The sequence below is a fragment of the Palaemon carinicauda genome, chromosome 25 (assembly GCF_036898095.1).
Source record: "Palaemon carinicauda isolate YSFRI2023 chromosome 25, ASM3689809v2, whole genome shotgun sequence".
In the NCBI taxonomy this organism is placed as follows: domain Eukaryota; kingdom Metazoa; phylum Arthropoda; class Malacostraca; order Decapoda; family Palaemonidae; genus Palaemon; species Palaemon carinicauda.
This window is the reverse complement of record NC_090749.1, coordinates 1,346,939-1,362,857: the sequence shown is the minus strand read 5'-3', so window position 1 is coordinate 1,362,857 and position 15,919 is coordinate 1,346,939. Positions and strand designations below refer to the sequence as shown.

At 47.9% G+C, this 15,919-nt stretch overlaps 2 protein-coding genes across 6 annotated transcripts in view; both read right to left on the bottom strand.

Moving 5' to 3' along the window:
- LOC137618635 (zinc finger protein 107-like) overlaps positions 1-15,919 on the bottom strand; it is a 599,534-nt gene that overhangs the window by 39,742 nt on the left and 543,873 nt on the right. The window lies entirely within an intron of this gene.
- LOC137618632 (zinc finger protein 271-like) overlaps positions 1-15,919 on the bottom strand; it is a 163,872-nt gene that overhangs the window by 119,316 nt on the left and 28,637 nt on the right. For 4 of the 5 annotated variants that reach the window (XM_068348751.1, XM_068348750.1, XM_068348752.1 and 1 more), the window contains exon 2: positions 9,718-9,847. The exons of the other annotated variant lie outside the window; for it this stretch is intronic. The gene's annotated coding sequence lies outside the window, so the exon portion shown is untranslated. The remainder of the gene's footprint in view (positions 1-9,717; positions 9,848-15,919) is intronic. 5 annotated transcript variants of the gene reach the window in all.

The following is a 15,919-nucleotide window of genomic DNA, read 5'->3' as shown; positions in this document are numbered from 1 at the left end:
TCGTCCTGCATTACCAACCTGTGCTTGGATGGAGGAGATCCCGAGTGCCGCCTAGGAGCACGCGTCCCTGCTGCTACCACCGGCTGTGGAATTCGCCGCGAACTATGGTCGCGCGAGGGCGAACGGTCGCGCAAAGGCGAATGGTCGCGCGGGCGCACAGGCGAGCGGTCGCGCGGGCGCGCAGGCGAGCGATCGCGCGGGCGCGCAGGCGAGCGATCGCGCGGGCGCGCAGGCGAGCGATCGCGCGGGCGCGCAGGCGAGCGATCGCGCGGGCGCGCAGGCGAGCGATCGCGCGGGCGCGCAGGCGAGCGATCGCGCGGGCGCGCAGGCGAATGGGCGTGACGGCGAGGGATCGTGCTGCCGCGTAGGTGAAGAAGATCGCTGGCGGTAAGCGATGGCGAGCAGCATGTGTAGGTGAATGATCGCGTGATAGGGTGCGATGGTGATCAGCATCCGCAAGAGGGCGAGCGTTCAGGGTTGTGCGATGAGGAGCAGCATGCGTAAGCGGGCAATCGTGCAGGGTTGTGCGATGGCGAGCAGCATGCGCAGGTGAATGATCGCGTGAAAGGGTGCGATGGTGATCAGCATCTGCAGGAGGGCGATCGTTCAGGGTGGTGCGATGAGGAGCAGCATGCGTAAGCGGGCAATCGTTCAGGGTTGTGCGATGGCGAGCAGCATGCGCAGGTGAATGATCGCGTGAAAGGGTGCGATGGTGATCAGCATCCGCAAGAGGGCGATCGTTCAGGGTTGTGCGATGAGGAGCAGCATGCGTAAGCGGGCAATCGTGCAGGGTTGTGCGATGGCGAGCAGCATGCGTAGGTGAATGATCGCGTGAAAGGGTGCGATGGTGATCAGCATCCGCAAGAGGGCGATCGTTCAGGGTTGTGCGATGAGGAGCAGCATGCGTAAGCGGGCAATCGTTCAGGGTTGTGCGATGGCGAGCAGCATGCGCAGGTGAATGATCGCGTGAAAGGGTGCGATGGTGATCAGCATCCGCAAGAGGGCGATCGTTCAGGGTGGTGCGATGAGGAGCAGCATGCGTAAGCGGGCAATCGTTCAGGGTTGTGCGATGGCGAGCAGCATGCGCAGGTGAATGATCGCGTGAAAGGGTGCGATGGTGATCAGCATCTGCAGGAGGGCGATCGTTCAGGGTGGTGCGATGAGGAGCAGCATGCGTAAGCGGGCAATCGTTCAGGGTTGTGCGATGGCGAGCAGCATGCGCAGGTAAATGAGGGTCGCGCGATGGCGATCAGCATCCGCAGTTGAGGGTCGCGCGATGGCGATCAGCATCCGCAGTTGAGGGTCGCGCGATGGCGATCAGCATCCGCAGTTGAGGGTCGCGCGATGGCGATCAGCATCCGCAGTTGAGGGTCGCGCGATGGCGATCAGCATCCGCAGTTGAGGGTCGCGCGATGGCGATCAGCATCCGCACTTGAGGGTCGCTCGATGGCGATCAGCATCTGCAGTTGAGGGTCGCGCGATGGCGATCAGCATCCGCAGTTGAGCTAGTAGCTGGCGAACCATGTTCCTTCAGAAGTGTTGGAGAACGTTGGCGTGCCAGCTGTAACACACGTGGGCGATCCGGAGATCGCTGGCGAGCTGATGATCGCTGACGAGCTGACGATCGCTGACGAGCTGACGATCGCTGGCGAGCTGATGATCGCTGACGAGCTGATGATCGCTGACGAGCAGAAGGCTACGCGTGGAAGCCTGCGCAAAGAAGAAGAGTCCTTGACCCCGACCTGAACCGAAGTTCTAGATCGCGAGGGCGAACGTGGGCGCACAGGGCACGTAACAGGAACCGCAGGGAAGATCATCTTGAAAGCGCTGACGAACAGAAGGTCGCGCAGGGAAACCCTGACACGCAAGGGAAGAACCCCCGTGGGGGCAACCCTTTGCCCCGAAGGGATCGTTGTCCGCCGGGAGACTGATGTCCGTCGGAATACCGCTGTCCGTCGGGAAGACCGTTGTCCGTCGGGAAGACCGTTGCCCGTCGGAAGACGAGATTAGACTGCTGTCCATCTGCACCAAGACGGAAGATCGAGAAAAAGAAGTTGTAGGCTGCAAACGGAGATTCAAAAAGGCGCCTCAAGCACCCTTACAGGGAGATGAGAGGCCCTTACGACGAGGCGGACGGAGGGCCTTACGGCGAGGGAGGCCAACAGCAACAGCAACAGAAGAAACCTCCGAAGAGGAGTCTCTATGAGTGTACTCTCTCGCGAACGAAAGAGAAACACTTCGTGGAAGAGACTGGTCAGCCAGTGACCTAAAAGGGGCAATCCTCCGAAGAGGAGCTCCTGCAGTTGCCCAGCCCCTTGAGCGAAACTGCAGGTGCGACCGCTCAGCACCAAGAGCATAGTCGCACGAAAAAAAGGCAAGAGAAGAACCCCCCAAAAGAGGAAAAGCTCAAGCCTGGACAGGAAAAAACTTCCCTCGGAAGGAAAGTTATCCGCCCAAGGAGGCAAGCCTCCTGACTGTTCTAAAATGAACTGGAGAGCTGTCCGTCGACACGGGAGTACTACCAGTAGAAGGAGACACGCCCCTGACGACAATACAAGGGGGGAGGCAGCAACAGCCGAATCCCCAGGACTCAACCAGACAGCTCACACCGTTGCTATATTACAGAAACGAACTAGATCGGTAACTGTAAAAAAATAAAACAAATAATATTAGTACACATTCATTCCCCCGGGAAGGCTCCGAAGAGGAATCCCGAGGAAAAGGAACAAGAATTACACAACAGGCACGTGCCCTCACAACCACTTACACTCGCGGAAGGAGAGCTGTAACCAAAACAGAATTATAACAATTATAATTATGTAACTATGTAATTATGTAATTTAAAAATGAATGAACACTAAAGAAAAAACGAAAACCCCGAAAGGAATCGTTCTACAAGCTGAAAAATTAACAACTACAATTAGATTCATAAACTAATTGAGACAAAATGTACGGCGTAGCAACCCCACCCACACGGGAAGGAAGCTACAAGGGCGTAGTAAAACATAGTAAAAGGGTGAACGACCTCAAGAGAGAGAGAGAGAGAAAGACCGAAGTCAAACTCGATCGCAACCCATAAAATTAGGCCGTGGTGGCCTAACTGCCGAGGCCTCCACGTAGATATCGTACACTACACACACACATCTGAAAAGGAAACTTACTTATTTCTATACTCAAATATATATACAAACATGAAAACATGTTTACATATATATTGAGTAAAAGAAAAGTAAGCGATTAAGTAAAGACAAAACAGACAATGGCTGCCAAGCGAGGACCAAGACAGAGACGTCTGTCACAGTCCGAGCCAAAAGTGAAAGTGAGTATTCACCTGTGTGTGAGGGGGAGGAGGGGTAGCTAGCTACCACTCCCCTACCCCCCCGCTAACTAGCGCGGGGGTAATACACCCTCGTTAAATTCTAATGGCTCGCCATTTCAGCTACGCTAAAAGTAATAACCCTTTGTAAATAGCGTGGTTTGTATTTCGGTTACGGAACAAATAAGAGTTAATGGGAAAGTGAGCCAAAAACAAAAATGAAGGATCTCACTGGGTGAGCAGGGTAGCTGGTCTACCCCGCCCCCGCCCCCGCTTGTTCGCAGAGGGTAGTTATACCTCAATAAAAAGTCTTTTGGCAAGTTTACAGCTTTCGCTGAAATAATATCCACTATAAAGAGAGAAATGGTTTGTTTTAGGTGCTGGAACAAATGCACTGTATCCATAATAAAAAGCGAATGGTTTGTATTTGTGTAAGAACAAACAGATTTCTTAAACCAGCTTGAGGCAAATCCCTTCTCCTCCACATAAACATAATAAATTTGGAAATAATCTATATTTTTCCTAACAATACTAACCTTTAACTATTTATATGGACATTACTTTCGGCAGAGCTGAAAGGACGAGCCATTAGAAAATTAGCAAGGGTTAACCAACCATCCCGCTAGTGACTATACTTCACTTTTCTTACTGGTAAGACTTCAAGGGGGCTGGGTTTGGCAGGCAAGTTTTAATAAATAGCTAAAGGTTTGTATCGTTAGGAAAAATACAAATTATTTCCAAATTTGTTATCTGTTCCGTAACTGGAACACAAACCTACACTAATTATATGGGTATGACTCACCCCTTAGTAAGGTTGAGGTCCCTACCATTCTGGCTTTTTGGCTTTGCCTGAGGATTCCTCTTTTATGTGTGTGAGACACAAAAAGAAGGAAACCCTAACACCTCGGTAACATTACTATGCAAGGTCTGCGGCCTACGCAAGCTGTGTTTGTGTGTGTGTGGAGATAATAGCATTGTGACTGTCAAGGTACATATTCATCTGGAAAGACCGCGACATTCCCCATACCACCTCGCCAGGGTATGGGGATGCAATAGTATTGACACAATGCTAGGATACACAAGGGAGCAATGGTCTACCTGCAGTGGTTTGAGGTCAGCTATGCAGAGAATCCTAGATGCTGATTTCCCCAAGAGAGGGGAGGATGAAGAAAAGAAAAGGGCCAGTCATTCCTTTACATTCATTCAGACTGAAACCCAGTTACCCTATGCCCTCAACCCTCTGCTACTTGCCCAATAAGGAGCTTGAGGTACTAAACCAGCTGTTGTGCAGCCGCCACAGGACCAATAGAGAACGCATCGAGTCTCCTGTGGGTCACATCTTGCAGGTAATGGGCGGTAAACGTCGTTTGTTGTTTCCATACACCCGCTTGCAGAACCTGCGTCACAGAGTTCTTACGTTTGAAGGCCAGAGATGTAGCGATGACCCTGACGTCATGAGCTCTGGGCCGTCGCGAAGGAGGAGTGTTTGGATTCAGAACTAGGTTAATGACCTTGCGAATCCATGCTGAAATCGTGTTTTTAGTGACCCTCCTCTTCGTCCTCCCAGTGCTGATGAAAAGCGAAGGCACACGAGGATGAGCTGCTGCTGTTCTTTTAATGTAGCGCCTCAAACACCTTATTGGGCATAGTAACATATGATCTGGGTCGTCAGTTACAGAACGAAGACTTGAAATATAGGAGTCGAATCTAGGATCCACTACTCCTGGATTCTGAGTCTAGGATATGAACTCCAGAACGAAGCTGAAGCTTACTTCTCCCAATCCCCTTGAATGGACGATGTAGTACAAGAGACCATGAAGTTCGCTGACTCTCTTTGCCAAGGCCAACGTGAGCAGGAACACTGTCTTCCAAGTCAGGTGGCGATCTATTGCCTGGCATAAGGGTCCATAGGGTGGTCCCTTAATGGACCGAAGCACCCGAACCACTTTCCAAGGAGGAGGTGTCACCTGCGACTGAGGACAGGTAAGTTCATAACTTTGTGTTAGGAGTGAAAGTTCCAACGAAGATGAAATGTCTACTCCGTTTAGTCTAAAGGCAAGACTCAAGGCTGACCGATAGCCTTTCACTGACTAGACTGAAAGGAGCATTTCCTCTCGCAGATATAGGAAGAACTCCGCTATTGCTGGAATAGTGGGATCGAGTGGAAAGATATCCCTTTCACGACACCAACCACAGAAGACATTCCACTTCGCGTGGTAGACTACTGCTGATGACTTTCGCAGGTGCCCAGACATTCTTTTTGCACCTTGTTGCAAAAAGCCTCTCTAGGAGAGGAAATACTGGATAGTCTCAAGGCATGAAGTGAAAACGAAGCTACTGCTTTGTGAAATATATTGGCGTGTGGTTTTCTGAGTAGATCGTGTCGTGGAAGGAGTTCTATCAGAAGCTCTGTGAGGAGTTGCGGAAGGTCTGGGAATCATTCTGCATGATGCCAGAGCATAGTTATAAGGGTCATTGAGAGATTGACCAATGTTCTGGTCTTGTTGAGTACCTTTCTCATCAGGCAGAACGGGAGAAATGAGTAAACGTCGATGTTGTCCCACCTCAGCTGGAATGCATCTTGCCAGAGAGCCTTGGGGTCTGGAACTGGGGAACAATACAGCGGGAGCCTGAAGTTCAGGGCCATGTTGAACAGATCCACAGTCGAAGAACCACATAAAGTCAGGACTTTGTTGGCTACTAGATGATCCAAAGACCATTTGGAACCCACTATCAGAGTCACTCTGCTCAGGTTGTCCACGAGCACATTCCTTTTGCAGGGAATGAAGCAAGCTGATAGTGTTACCGAACGGACTTTTGCCCATCTCAATATTTCTAATGCTAGATGGGATAGGGGCTGTCAAAAAGTACCTCCTTGCTTGCTGATATAAGCCACTACAGTGTTATTGTCGCGCATCACTACCACTGATTGGCCCGCCAGGAATTGATGGAACTGTTGAAGGGCCAGGAAGGTGGCCCTCATCTCCAAGAGGTTGATGTGTTGGTAGTTTTTGAACTCTGACCAAAGGCCTCAGGTCATGTGGTACAGCATGTGGGGCCCCCACCCTTCTTTTGATGCATCTGTGAAGAGCAACAAATCTGGGGGGAGGACGAGAAGGTCGACATCTTTTAGCAGATTCTTATCTGCCACCACTACTTGAGGTCTGTCCGTTCTTCTGATCCCAGTGGAATCAAGATGTCTGGGGAATCTGAGGCTTGATTCCAGGTGGACTTCAGCTGCCACTGGAGAGACCAAATCCTGAAGGCCGTTGGGAACTAGATGGACGAGAGATGATAGGTGCCCGAGGAGACATAACCACCTCTGGGCTGGGAGCTCTTCTCATCTGAGAAAAATTCTCGCAACCTTCCTCAGCCTCACTACCCTGTCATCTGATAGAAAGGTATCTATTATCATTCCTAGATATACCAGTTGTTGAGAGGGAAGCAGGGGTGACTTCTTGAAGTTTACCATGATCCCCAGATCTTGGCAAACTTCTTGAAGTTTACCATGATCCCCAGATCTTGGCAAAGCCTCGGAAGCTTGACTCGGCAATGAGGAAGGGTTGCCACCGAGTCTGTTATAATCAGCCAGTCATCCAAATAACGGAGAAGATGGATGCCAATCCTGTGAGCAAAAGATGACACTAGGGCAAGCACTCTCGTGAAGACCTGAGGTGCTGTGGAAAGGCCGAAGCACAGCACCTTGAACTGGTACTTCTTGTTGTCTAGACTGAATCTGAGGTACTCCCTTGAAGACTGTTGGATTGGGATCTGGAAGTACACGTCCTTTAGGTCCAGTGTGCACATGAAGTCCTGTGGTCTAACCGCTTGTCTGACCGTGTCTGCAGTCTCCATTCTGAACGAAGCCTATTTGACTCACTTGTTTAGAGCCGAGAGGTCGATGACTGGTCTCCAGCCTCCAGATGCCTTTTTCACAAGAAAGAGTCGACTGAAGAAGCCTGGGGGAGTCGTTGAGAACCTCCTGGAGAGCGCCCTTCTCCAACATGGTCTGGACTTCAACCCAAAGGGCCTGCTCCTTTGCAGATCCCATCGCAAAGGAGCTTATCGATGCTGGACTCTTGATCAGTGGAGAGCGAGATGTCGGGAATAGGACACGATACCCTGTCTGGATCACAGAGACCATCCAGGGTTCGACCTTGTGCTGCATCCACGTTGTCCAAAGGTGCTGAAGGCATCACCCTACTGGTGGATAAGCGGGGGGATCGCCTATCCTAGCGGTGACGGCCGCAACCCCTTCCCTTAGGATACTTCCCTCTTTGTGAGGAGTGTTTACCTTTCCCCTCCTTGGCAGAAAAGGGCTTCTTAAGACACCTTTTCTTTGTTCGTTTTCCTATTTGAAGAAGGTTTTGGCTGGCTGGTCTGAGAGGGAGCTGGTGGTTTATAGGTCCTGGATGTTAGTGCCATATAGAGGACCGAGTCCTGCTGTGACTTTGTCCATCTCTCTGCTGCCTGCTCCACATTTCCCAGCTTAAACAAAAAGGAACCCCCCACCAAGGAATTCTTGAGCCTCATGACCTCGACATGGGGAACCTGACGATGGAAACATCCTGCGCCACAGAATGATATTACTGTAGCCCTAAAGTTTACCCTTCAGCCCCTGAGACCAGGGCAAAGCCACACTGGACTTTTAGGGTTTCCGAGTGCCAAAGACAGTCGAGGACCATGTCTTTGCCTCTTGCGGCGGCAACGCTGGATCTGCCAATACGTTGAGTGACCTGCCAGAAGGCGTGTTCCGACTCTCTCTGATCCATCTTATTAGGACTAACGGGAAGGTCGTCATCCACCCCCGAGACTGAATCCTGAGGTGGGTCGTGATCATTGTGATAATTGGATGTCCTAACACCCTCCGCAGGTCTAGGAATCCTCAATGAGGATTTTGGAACCGTCTTTGAATCCGTCTGTTCCCTCCTAGGAGAGAAGAAAGTTTCCAGAACTGAAGGCTTCATGGGAAGGACGTTCTGCTGGCCGTACGATGGGGGAAGGCTGGATTCCTCCGCTGGTTCCGAAGAGAATTGACAAGGACTCTACCCGAACCGGAGTCTCTGATGGAGGTGATAAGCGAGACATAGATGGCTGAGTAGGGGATGAATCAGCAGGTCTGGACTTCTTGGAAGGTCTGGTAGGGGTCATTTTGACCCTGGTCAAAAGTTTTTCGTCCTGGACTCCTCTTTTCTTTTTCAAGGGGGACGACACTGTGGAAGTTTGTCTTGCTAGGGCAGGTGGATGGTCTTCGTGGGAAACAATGGAAGTTTCCGAGGGGGCAGCTGATAGAGCAGAAAAGAGGCAAGAGCGGAGTCCGCAGGCAGGGCAACGAACGAAGCCTCAGAAATGACCATCTCAACCAGAGACAACGGATCCACCTCAGACACGAAAGAATGCTGCAATCCTGGACCTCGCTAAAGAAGGCCCAGCAACGCCTCCTTGGAAGGCGGACTGGGCAAATCCAGGGACGGCCACACCTGAGATAAGGGAGAAAGAGGCAAGGTCTCTACCGGGTGGAAAGGCGGAGCCGCCTCGCTAGGGGAAGTGACACCATCTCTCGAGGACCAGGGTTGACCAGGTGTAAAAGGGTCTACATTACTACTCAGGCAATTCCCAGAGGAAACCGCTCGTGTAGAATCTTTGGAAGAAAGTCGGGGAGTGGAATAAGAAGCTTTGGGTTCTTTCTGCTTCGAAAAGCTCTTAGAAAGAGAAGAATCCGTTTTGGACTTTTTCTTTCACCGTTGCCCCTTTTCCCACTGGGAGGAAGACCACTCGCAACACTCAATCAACTTACTATCCTCCATACAGCCCTACCCCCGACAAGTCGGGCACAGACAGTGAGGATCGGTATCTTTGGATGAAGTGAAGGTACAGCAGGAATGCCCCCTGGGACCAGGGCAGGTTCGCATGACCGACAGGGAAAGGCACTAACACGGACGAACACAAGCACAATCTGAAAGAAAAAGCACCAAAAGATTAATGGCAGTCCAAAAGATCGGATGAGGAGGGGTAACAACCATTCATCGTCCGAGCCAAATGCAAAGTGAAGTATAATCACAGGAGTGTGAGTGAGATGGGTAGCTACTACCCCCCTTTCCCAGTTAACTAGCGGGATGGGTGGTTAACCCTCGCTAGATTTTCTAATGGCTTGTCCTTTCAGCTCTGCCGAAAGTAATACCCATATAAATAGGGTAGGTTTGAATTCCAGTTACGGAACAAAAAGATATCCTCTTCCTTTGGTACATGTTAAGTTGCCCAATTGAAATCAAAAGTATAATGTTATGTAAGACTTTGGTTTTTACATTGTATGAAGGCAGTATTGATCTCCTCAAATTTCTTGAAACATAAGCTAATCATTAATCTATCAGTCACCTACACACACTTCCAATGCTACTCACGGTATTTGCCCTGTGGGATTTCTAAGTAAGTCTCAGGGATATCTTGGGATACGTTCTGTTCCTTTTGGGTATCTTTTTATGATCAAAAAGTCATATCACTCATTTCATGATGACAGCTTCCATTCATTACCTAGAAGAGAAACAAATCATTACAGATTGTATACAATGAATCATAAATATTACATTGATGTTAAAGACTTGTTCAATTGGATTTGAAACTAAAAGCTTCTACTACAATGACAACTGACTGGTCACTCAATAGAAATGACTTACTGCTAAACAATATTTTGCAACAGATTCTTGCAATGATCAACTAAAGTTTTATGGGGTTGTCTCTTACTGGAAAATATCGCACATCTTAAAAGTAGTAATTTTTCTAATCATACAAACCAGAGTCCTTTAATATGAGCATGATTTCAGCATATCTTGAAAGGAACATGATTAGAGCATACCTTGAATGGCTGTTAAACTTTCAATTGGGTTATCATAGTTACTGGGAAGGGGGAGATGGTAGGCCCTGCCCACTTGCCAGGTATAATAATCCTCATTCTGCCTTTAACCTAGGACTTTCAGGGTGGTTGAGTTGGGAAGTGTAACTTATAAAACCCAAGTTTGTATTATGAAAATATTAATTACTGCCAATACTACTTCTCAATGAGGGATGGGACTTGGTATGCACTGCTTCTTGTATTAGAGAGAGAGAGAGAGAGAGAGAGAGAGAGAGAGAGAGAGAGAGAGAGAGAGAGATCAGAATTCTCCAGCAAGAGGAAAGATGGGCGGAGCCATTCATTTATATCGGCAGTCTGCTTGCTCTGTGGAGGATTAATTTTTGTTTTATTTTTTTTGTTTATTTTCTTTTGCCAAATCCAGAGAGAGAGAGAGAGAGAGAGAGAGAGAGAGAGAGAGAGAGAGATTGTCGTGATTGTGAATGATAGGAACAGTTTATCATTTATCTTTGATTATAGTGCGATAGTTAAGTTAGTTAGGAGTGTTCGTAAGTGGTTTTCTTTTTTATTTTGGCAGGCCGTGATTCCTCCTTTGGAGAGCGATTTTTGAAAGTGGATTTATTGATTGTTGACGAATTGGCTTGTAATAAGGAATTTGATACGACTACTCTGATTTGTACAATTGTTGATGACCTGGACTGAATCCAATCCAGATTGCTGTTGATGATGATGATGATGATGGTGGTGCTAATGATAACCACGACCCCAATCAGGGAAGTAGTTGTGGCGAATTGCCACCCAATGAACTGTTAAACACAGAGTTGTGTGCCGTAAAGACAGTCCGGCTTGTGTGTGGCGACCGTGTTGGTGTCCCATAATATTTATACAAGAAATTCATATATATATATATATTTATTTTTGGTGTTGGTGTGTGGTATAAGTTAAGTTTGTTAGGATTTTTTGCGTTTATTTGAATGGTATTTATAGTATATTTAGTGTAAAGTTTTTGGTGCTGTTGATTTTGGTTGGATTTATTATAGTTTGTAAGAAATATATAGTTTTAAGGTTATGTTTTGTTTTTTGTGTCCTTTTGTCTAAGAGTCCAGTTTTAGATAACGTAAGGGGAAAGTATGTGTTGAGGAGACCATTGCCAGTGAGTGTGATTCAAGGGTGTGGGGGTTGTCCTTGCAACATCCCGCCACAGCTCGTTCTCATAAGAAATTGAAGACAGGTAGCAAATGTGTGAGCATCTGTTCCACATACAGATACGTCTATTCAAGAAGAGTACAATCTCTGTATGTGCTATCTCATCTCCTTTTCCCAAATTGAACTTTCTCTGTATCACACTGTCTCCCACACATGAAAAGAAACAGTACGAGTATCTTGGCAACCAACTCCCTCAAAGCAGGTATAAAGGGCCTATCTGAAAGACCTAACCAAGTCCAGGCCTTCCTTAGGTCAAATTTGTCACAACATAACATTCACGGATCACACCACAGCGCCGAAACCTTGAAAAGATGCCAATATCTATTTGCGTTCTCCTGACCATTACGGCATATTCCCCAGGGACTGATCAAGGGGCGTAATTGCAAGAGCTGCAGCAGACATTCCCTTTGGAGGGCACAGCGATGGCAACCTTCGCTGGTGTCTTCTTGGGTATTGCCCAGTCGGACCCCCATAAACATCTCTGGCATGCTTCTTCCTCTGAGCATACACCTGCCACAATCGACACTCGGTTACAAGAGGATGCCTACGTACAGACATGCCCAAATGTGAAGCACAGAGGGAATGCGGATCTATATCCGTCTTTGCCAAGAACCGATTGCAGCACCCACCCTTCCCCCACTGGATATGAATTTTCTGTTTCCATTCCATCATCAACAACCACACAAGCAGAAGAAAAAGACTTAAGCAAAGAATCAACAGCTTGAAGAGCGCTAATCACATACGTGCCAACAGCACAGCAGTCAAAGGAAATTTAAACAGAGAACCAACTGTTGGGGAGGGGGGCTTTGCCCCACTCCATTACCTGTTGGATAAATGCTCATTATCCCTTTTCAAAGACCGATTCCTGCTCACTGAAGAAATCTCCCTAATTAAAGGACGAGGATTGTCTGTCGCAGTCGCATGGGAACAAACGTGTACAGTATTGAACTGCGGACAAAGTCAAAGTGAAGGTTGCTCCATCCACCAGCAACTAATAACTACCTCGATAAAATTTAGAGACGTTCTTGCTTCACAGTTACCGACGGTCAAACTCTCGCCGGTATCAGCAGATCATGCAGATGATGAAGTCCAACACACTCTGCAAGTCATGAGCCTGGACATGGACGACATGTCTATTACTTCTTCTGTTTCATCAGAGAAGGAGAGGATCCTGCTGACCACAGAAGCCTTGGAAGAATCATTGGATGTACATCAGGTGAGTGCAGCTCTCAATACCTCTTTACTTTCTACCCAAGCCCCAGCTTCCTCCTCCACCCCGGTTCCGATATTAGACAAACCTTTGCTACCCAGTAATTTAGAACTAGTGGCATCCATGAAAGCTTTCATGGAAACCTAATAAACCTAATCGCAAAATATAAACGTTCTAAAGCAGATCTACCAGCAAGGATAGAAGCGTTACAACAGGCACCTGCTTCTAAGGCTCCCCCAACTTCGAGGCTACCAGAATGCACAGTTAAGTTAATAAGCCTTGGCACTATACTGAGAATATGGCCTTAATCAGAGGCTTCCTTCATATAGGGGATGGTTTGGGTTCCAAGCCAGTTTCGGACTTGAAATTCTTTCCAACAATCGATAGCTATCCTTACTGTTACGTAAGGCTTAACTCATTAGGGGTGATACGATCCCTAAGGAAACAATCATTCTGGATTACGGCAAGGCTCAATCCCGTTTGGTTAGGGAGTTAAGCTAGAACTCACCTAATCATGTTTCATAGAGATCTCCATGCTTTCGTCCTAGCCAGGAGAGCATGTAGAGAACACCTCCTAGCTACTGCTACGATCAGACATGAACCCAGAAAACTGATCGACTCCTACATCTTGGGGAAGGATCTCTTCCCTGAGAAGATGGTTAAAGAAGTCATGGACAAAGCGGCTCAGGAGAATAAAAGCCTTATTGACAAATGGGGTTTTTCCTCTAAACAAAAATTTACCCCCAAAGAAGGACCTCAACCCAAGGGCAAGAAGCTCAGAAGTCACTTCAAAGGAAGGAAATCCTTTCCTGCTGCGACAGACTCAGTTGCCACCATTCCTCAGACTGTGAACACCGTCCCCCAGCAGTACGTTTCACAGTCTCCAGCCTTCAACCCAATGTACCAGAGAGCTACCACCACCTTTCACCCAGCCAGACCTCATACAAAGGGCTCCAGTAACAGGGGAAGGTCTGAAAGAGGCGGTCGTACTAGAGGACAAGGAAGTAGAGACAGAACATCTAAAGTTGCAGGTCCTTCGCAACAACAATGAGGAGCTTCCATTCGGGGGACGACTTCACCTGTTCAGGGATCAATGAGAGTTCGATCCCTGGGCTCACAGCATAGTCTCAAAAGGGCTAGGCTGGAAATTGAGACAGAAACAACCCAGTTCAAGAGGTTCTTTCATCCACAACCCCCTTTTTGGAGGATTACATTCAAGACCTTCTCCGGAAGGGAGTTATCCGTTGCACAAAATCCATGAACTTTCAAAGGCGGCTATTCTGCGTGCCCAAGAAAGATTCGAGCACTCTTTGAACTATTCTGGACTTGTCCCCACTAAACAAATACATTCTGAACGACAAGTTCCATATGCTGACAAATACGGACCCTACTACCCCAGAGGGCCTACACCGTCTCCACAGATCTTACAGACGTCTATTGGAATCTCCCGACAGGTCGACGCTTCTTCCCCACCTTGGTTTCAGACTGGCAAGAAACGCCTACGTATTGAAAGCTATGCCCTTCGGGCTCAGTATAGCTCCTAGGATTTTCACGAAACTAGTCGAAGCCATTGTCCAACAACTTCAGAACAGAGGCCTTCAGGTGATGGTGTACCTGGACGACTGGTTAGTCTAGGCTGCAATGAAGTCGGAATGTCTTCAAATAGCCCAAGAGGTCATGAACTTCCTACAGTCTCTGGGCTTCCAAATCAACCTCGAAAGGTCAAGGCTATCTCCCGCTCGGATATACCAGTGGCTAGGACTTCACTGGAACCTACAGTTACACACTCTCTCTCTACCACAAGGCAAGAGAGAGGAAATCGCAAACTCGGTCAGGTGCCTAATTCATCCAAAAGTACTCACCAGACGACAACAAGAAAGGGTCTTGGGGTCATTACAGTTTGCTGCCGTGACAGACCCAATACTGAAAGCAAGGATTAAAGATGCCAACAGAGTCTGGAGAAGAAAGGCATCCAATGCTCGGAGAGATCTTTGCTACAAAACCCCGGCCTTACTGCGGAACCAGCTCAGGCCGTGGTCCACTGCCAAGAGTCTATCGAACGACGTCCCTCTTCAATACCCTCCTCCTTCCAAGACTATTCACACGGTCGCCTCGGAACAAGGTTGAGGACGAAACTCCTCTTCCAAGAAAGTACAGGGTCAGTGGTCGATCGCATTCCATAAGTTTCACATCAATGTTCAGGAGGCTATGGCAGTGTTTCTGACTCTGAAGATACTATGTCCAAAGACGAAATCACACATCAAATTGGTCATCGACAACATCACAATAATACACTGTGTCAACAGACAGGGCTCCAGATCTCCTCAGATCAACCATGTAATCCTAGCCATTCTCTCGTTAGCAAAAAGGAGGAAATGGCATCTTTCAGCAGTTCACCTCGAAGAGGTTCGCAATGTGACGGCGGACACCCTGTCGAGATTCAAGCCTCAGGAAACAGAATGGTCTCTGGACATTAAATCATTTGGTTTCATTCTAGAGCAAGTCCCAGGACTACAAATGAATCTCTTTGCGACGAGCTTCTACAAAAACCTTCCCCGATATGTAGCACCAAACTTGGACCTGGAAGCGACAAGAACGGATGCGATGTTTCTGGATTGGAACCAGTGGTCTCATTTACCTTTTTCCTCCTTTCAACCTCATACTGAAAGTACTGAACAAACTGCGGACTTTCAAGGGAACTGCAGCTCTGGTGGCTCCCGAGTGGCCCAAGAGCAATTGGTACCCTCTTGTTCTGGAACTCAAACCCCTTCAGATCCCTATACCATCTCCAGTGATGTCCCAGGTTGTTCAACAGACAACTGTCTTCTCTTCCTTTTGGATAACGAAAACCTTTCAGCTAAGGATTTTTTCACCCTCGAGGCTCAAAGAAAATTCGGAGTTGCAAGGGAAAGAATTGACTTCATAGAAGAGCACAAGTCCAACACCACAAAACGACAATATTTGTCTTCCTGAAATAAAATGGGTTGCCTTCATGAAAAGTCATCTGCCCTCTTCTATTTCTATGGGCTTCTGTATTTCTTTCTTCATTTCACTACACGATCAAGGTCTAACCTCTACAACTATTGCCTCATGTAAGTCGGCACTAACTAGACCGATCGCGTATGCTTTTCATATTGAACTTAATAGCGTGCTATTCAATAAGATCCCAAAGGCTTGTGCTAAACTGAAACCTAATGCTCTTCCCAAGGCTATTTCTTGGTCCTTGAATAGTCTTGCACTTTGCCTCTTCGATAGATAGCTCCTCTGTCTCTCTCAGGGATCTTACTCAAAAAATCTATCTTTTTGCTTGCTATGGCTTCTGGTGCTAGAGTCGGTGAGA